The following is a 6,551-nucleotide window of genomic DNA, read 5'->3' on the forward strand; positions in this document are numbered from 1 at the left end:
TCCCTTTTTATATTCAAAATATAGCTATAGTTTATTTTTCTGGAAACAATTTTTAAACTTTAGTAGCCACTTGCCACTAAAAATATAATTTTATCAAGTTTTAATTCTCCTTCTTTTATTTTTCTTGATAATACATAGTGCATTCTTCATTATGTATTCTAAGAACATAATTTTAACCAAATTTCTTTTTTGATTCTTAAAAATCATTTGCCTGCGGGCGCCAATACCCCCCTTTCCATTTTTATTTTCACAATTTACCTCTAGTTTATTTTTGTGGACACGATTTTTAAACTTTAGTAGCCACTTGCCACTAAAAAAACATAATTTTATCAAGATTTAATTATCTTTCATTTATATTTCTTAAGAAAACATTGTGCAGTCTTCATTGTGTACATTAAGACCATAATTTTATCCAAATTTCTTTTTTGATTCTTAAAAATCATTTGCCTGCGGGCGCCAATACCCCTTTTCCCTTTTTATATTCAAAATATAGCTATAGTTTATTTTTGTGGTCACAATTTTTAAACTTTTTTAGCCACTTGCCACTAAAAAAGCATAATTTCATAATGTTTTAATTCTCCTTCTTTTAGTTTTCTTGATAATACATAGTGCAGTCTTCATAGTCTATTCTAAACCCATAATTTTATCCAAATTTCTTTTTTGATCCTTAAAAATCATTTGCCTGCGGGCACCAATACCCCCCTTTCCATTTTTATTTTCACAATTTACCTCAAGTTTATTTTTGTGGACACAATTTTTAAACTTTAGTAGCCACTTGCCACTAAAAAAACAGAATTTTATCATAATTTAATTATCTTTCATTTATATTTCTTGAGAAAACATTGTGCAGTCTTCATTGTGTACATTAAGACCATAATTTTAACCAACTTCCTTTTTTGATTCTTAAAAATCATTTGCCTGCGGGCGCCAATACCCCCCTTTCCCTTTTTATATTCAAAATATAGCTATAGTTTATTTTTCTGGAAACAATTTTTAAACTTTGTTATCCACTTGCCAGTAAAAAACATAATTTTATCATGATTTAATTATCCTTCATATTTTATTTCATTAATTATTCTTGAAATTACATAGTGAAGTCTTCATTGTGTACATTAAGACCATAGTTTTATCCAAATTTATTTTTTGATCCTTTAAAACCATTTGCCTGCAGGTGCCAATACCCCCTTTCCATTTTTTTTTTTCAAAATTTAACACTAGTTTATTTTTGTGGACACAAATTTTAAACTTTATTAGCCACTTGCCACTAAAAAAACATAATTTTATCAAGATTTTATTATCCTTCTTTTATTTTTCTTGATAATACATAGTGAAGTCTTCATTGTTTACATTAAGACCATAATTTTTTCCAAATTTCTTTTTTGATTCTTAAAAATCATTTGCCTGCGGGCGCCAATACCCCCCTTTCCATTTTTATTTTCAACATGTAGCATTAGTTTATTTTTGTGGACACAATTTTTAAACATTATTAGTTATTTGTCAATAAAAAACATAATTTTATCATGATTTAATTATCCTTCTTTTATTTTTCTTGATAATACATAGTGAAGTCTTCATTGTTTACATTAAGACCATAATTTTATCCAAATTTCTTTTTTGATTCTTAAAAATCATTTGCCTGCGGGCGCCAATACCCCCCTTTCCATTTTTATTTTCACAGTTTTCCTCTAGTTTATTTTTGTGGACACAATTTTTAAACTTTAGTAGCCACATGCCACTAAAAAAACATAATTTTATCAAGTTTTAATTCTCTTTCTCTTATTTTTCTTGATAATACATAGTGCAGTCTTCATTGTGTATTCAAAGACCATAATTTTATCCAAATTTCTTTTTTGATTCTTAAAAATCATTTGCCTGCGGGCGCCAATACCCCCTTTCCCTTTTTATATTCAAAATATAGCTATAGTTTATTTTTGTGGTCACAATTTTTAAACTTTTTTAGCCACTTGCCACTAAAAAAGCATAATTTCATAATGATTTAATTCTCCTTCTCTTATTTTTCTTGATAATACATAGTGCAGTCTTCATTGTGTATTCAAAGACCATAATTTTATCCAAATTTCTTTTTTGATTCTTAAAAATCATTTGCCTGCGGGCGCCAATACCCCCTTTCCCTTTTTATATTCAAAATATAGCTATAGTTTATTTTTGTGGTCACAATTTTTAAACTTTTTTAGCCACTTGCCACTAAAAAAGCATAATTTCATAATGATTTAATTCTCCTTCTTTTAGTTTTCTTGATAATACATAGTGCAGTCTTCATAGTCTATTCTAAAACCATAATTTTATCCAAATTTCTTTTTTGATGCTTAAAAATCATTTGCCTGCAGGCGCCAATACCCCCCTTTCCATTTTTATTTTCACAATTTACCTCTAGTTTATTTTTGTGGACACAAATTTTAAACTTTATTAGCCACTTGCCACTAAAAAAACATAATTTTATCAAGATTTTATTATCCTTCTTTTATTTTTCTTGATAATACATAGTGAAGTCTTCATTGTTTACATTAAGACCATAATTTTTTCCAAATTTCTTTTTTGATTCTTAAAAATCATTTGCCTGCGGGCGCCAATACCCCCCTTTCCATTTTTATTTTCAACATGTAGCATTAGTTTATTTTTGTGGACACAATTTTTAAACATTATTAGCTATTTGTCAATAAAAAACATAATTTTATCATGATTTAATTATCCTTCTTTTATTTTTCTTGATAATACATAGTGAAGTCTTCATTGTTTACATTAAGACCATAATTTTATCCAAATTTCTTTTTTGATTCTTAAAAATCATTTGCCTGCGGGCGCCAATACCCCCCTTTCCATTTTTATTTTCACAGTTTTCCTCTAGTTTATTTTTGTGGACACAATTTTTAAACTTTAGTAGCCACTTGCCACTAAAAAAACATAATTTTATCAAGTTTTAATTCTCCTTCTTTTATTTTTCTTGATAATACATAGTGCATTCTTCATTATGTATTCTAAGACCATAATTTTATCCAAATTTCTTTTTTGATTCTTAAAAATCATTTGCCTGCGGGCGCCAATACCCCCTTTCCCTTTTTATATTCAAAATATAGCTATAGTTTATTTTTGTGGTCACAATTTTTAAACTTTTTTACCCACTTGCCACTAAAAAAGCATAATTTCATAATGATTTAATTCTCCTTCTTTTAGTTTTCTTGATAATACATAGTGCAGTCTTCATAGTCTATTCTAAAACCATAATTTTATCCAAATTTCTTTTTTGATGCTTAAAAATCATTTGCCTGCAGGCGCCAATACCCCCCTTTCCATTTTTATTTTCACAATTTACCTCTAGTTTATTTTTGTGGACACAAATTTTAAACTTTATTAGCCACTTGCCACTAAAAAAACATAATTTTATCAAGATTTTATTATCCTTCTTTTATTTTTCTTGATAATACATAGTGAAGTCTTCATTGTTTACATTAAGACCATAATTTTTTCCAAATTTCTTTTTTGATTCTTAAAAATCATTTGCCTGCGGGCGCCAATACCCCCCTTTCCATTTTTATTTTCAACATGTAGCATTAGTTTATTTTTGTGGACACAATTTTTAAACATTATTAGCTATTTGTCAATAAAAAACATAATTTTATCATGATTTAATTATCCTTCTTTTATTTTTCTTGATAATACATAGTGAAGTCTTCATTGTTTACATTAAGACCATAATTTTATCCAAATTTCTTTTTTGATTCTTAAAAATCATTTGCCTGCGGGCGCCAATACCCCCCTTTCCATTTTTATTTTCACAGTTTTCCTCTAGTTTATTTTTGTGGACACAATTTTTAAACTTTAGTAGCCACTTGCCACTAAAAAAACATAATTTTATCAAGTTTTAATTCTCCTTCTTTTATTTTTCTTGATAATACATAGTGCATTCTTCATTATGTATTCTAAGAACATAATTTTAACCAAATTTCTTTTTTGATTCTTAAAAATCATTTGCCTGCGGGCGCCAATACCCCCCTTTCCATTTTTATTTTCAAAATATAGCTATAGTTTATTTTTGTGGTCACAATTTTTAAACTTTTTTAGCCACTTGCCACTAAAAAAGCATAATTTCATAATGATTTAATTCTCCTTCTTTTAGTTTTCTTGATAATACATAGTGCAGTCTTCATAGTCTATTCTAAAATCATAATTTTATCCAAATTTCTTTTTTGATCCTTAAAAATCATTTGCCTGCGGGCACCAATACCCCCCTTTCCATTTTTATTTTCACAATTTACCTCAAGTTTATTTTTGTGGACACAATTTTTAAACTTTAGTAGCCACTTGCCACTAAAAAAACATAATTTTATCAAGATTTAATTATCTTTCATTTATATTTCTTAAGAAAACATTGTGCAGTCTTCATTGTGTACATTAAGACCATAATTTTATCCAAATTTCTTTTTTGATTCTTAAAAATCATTTGCCTGCGGGCGCCAATACCCCTTTTCCCTTTTTATATTCAAAATATAGCTATAGTTTATTTTTGTGGTCACAATTTTTAAACTTTTTTAGCCACTTGCCACTAAAAAAGCATAATTTCATAATGTTTTAATTCTCCTTCTTTTAGTTTTCTTGATAATACATAGTGCAGTCTTCATAGTCTATTCTAAAACCATAATTTTATCCAAATTTCTTTTTTGATGCTTAAAAATCATTTGCCTGCAGGCGCCAATACCCCCCTTTCCCTTTTTATATTCAAAATATAGCTATAGTTTATTTTTCTGGAAACAATTTTTAAACTTTAGTAGCCACTTGCCACTAAAAAAACATAATTTTATCAAGTTTTAATTCTCCTTCTTTTATTTTTCTTGAAAATACATAGTGCATTCTTCATTATGTATTCTAAGAACATAATTTTAACCAAATTTCTTTTTTGATTCTTAAAAATCATTTGCCTGCGGGCGCCAATACCCCCCTTTCCATTTTTATTTTCAAAATATAGCTATAGTTTATTTTTGTGGTCACAATTTTTAAACTTTTTTAGCCACTTGCCACTAAAAAAGCATAATTTCATAATGATTTAATTCTCCTTCTTTTAGTTTTCTTGATAATACATAGTGCAGTCTTCATAGTCTATTCTAAAACCATAATTTTATCCAAATTTCTTTTTTGATGCTTAAAAATCATTTGCCTGCAGGCGCCAATACCCCCTTTTCCCTTTTTATATTCAAAATATAGCTATAGTTTATTTTTCTGGAAACAATTTTTAAACTTTAGTAGCCACTTGCCACTAAAAAAACATAATTTTATCAAGTTTTAATTCTCCTTCTTTTATTTTTCTTGAAAATACATAGTGCATTCTTCATTATGTATTCTAAGAACATAATTTTAACCAAATTTCTTTTTTGATTCTTAAAAATCATTTGCCTGCGGGCGCCAATACCCCCCTTTCCATTTTTATTTTCAAAATATAGCTATAGTTTATTTTTGTGGTCACAATTTTTAAACTTTTTTAGCCACTTGCCACTAAAAAAGCATAATTTCATAATGATTTAATTCTCCTTCTTTTAGTTTTCTTGATAATACATAGTGCAGTCTTCATAGTCTATTCTAAAACCATAATTTTATCCAAATTTCTTTTTTGATGCTTAAAAATCATTTGCCTGCAGGCGCCAATACCCCCTTTTCCCTTTTTATATTCAAAATATAGCTATAGTTTATTTTTCTGGAAACAATTTTTAAACTTTAGTAGCCACTTGCCACTAAAAAAACATAATTTTATCAAGTTTTAATTCTCCTTCTTTTATTTTTCTTGAAAATACATAGTGCATTCTTCATTATGTATTCTAAGAACATAATTTTAACCAAATTTCTTTTTTGATTCTTAAAAATCATTTGCCTGCGGGCGCCAATACCCCCCTTTCCATTTTTATTTTCAAAATATAGCTATAGTTTATTTTTGTGGTCACAATTTTTAAACTTTTTTAGCCACTTGCCACTAAAAAAGCATAATTTCATAATGATTTAATTCTCCTTCTTTTAGTTTTCTTGATAATACATAGTGCAGTCTTCATAGTCTATTCTAAAATCATAATTTTATCCAAATTTCTTTTTTGATCCTTAAAAATCATTTGCCTGCGGGCACCAATACCCCCCTTTCCATTTTTATTTTCACAATTTACCTCAAGTTTATTTTTGTGGACACAATTTTTAAACTTTAGTAGCCACTTGCCACTAAAAAAAAAGAATTTTATCATAATTTAATTATCTTTCATTTATTTTTCTTAAGAATACATAGTGCAGTCTTCATTGTGTATTCAAAGACCATAATTTTATCCAAATTTCTTTTTTGATTCTTAAAAATCATTTGCCTGCGGGCGCCAATACCCCTTTCCCTTTTTATATTCAAAATATAGCTATAGTTTATTTTTCTGGAAACAATTTTTAAACTTTAGTAGCCACTTGCCACTAAAAATATAATTTTATCAAGTTTTAATTCTCCTTCTTTTATTTTTCTTGATAATACATAGTGCATTCTTCATTATGTATTCTAAGAACATAATTTTAACCAA

This window comes from Diuraphis noxia, unplaced genomic scaffold (genome assembly GCF_037042655.1).
Source record: "Diuraphis noxia isolate RWA-SAM2 unplaced genomic scaffold, SU_Dnox_SAM2 contig0005, whole genome shotgun sequence".
In the NCBI taxonomy this organism is placed as follows: domain Eukaryota; kingdom Metazoa; phylum Arthropoda; class Insecta; order Hemiptera; family Aphididae; genus Diuraphis; species Diuraphis noxia.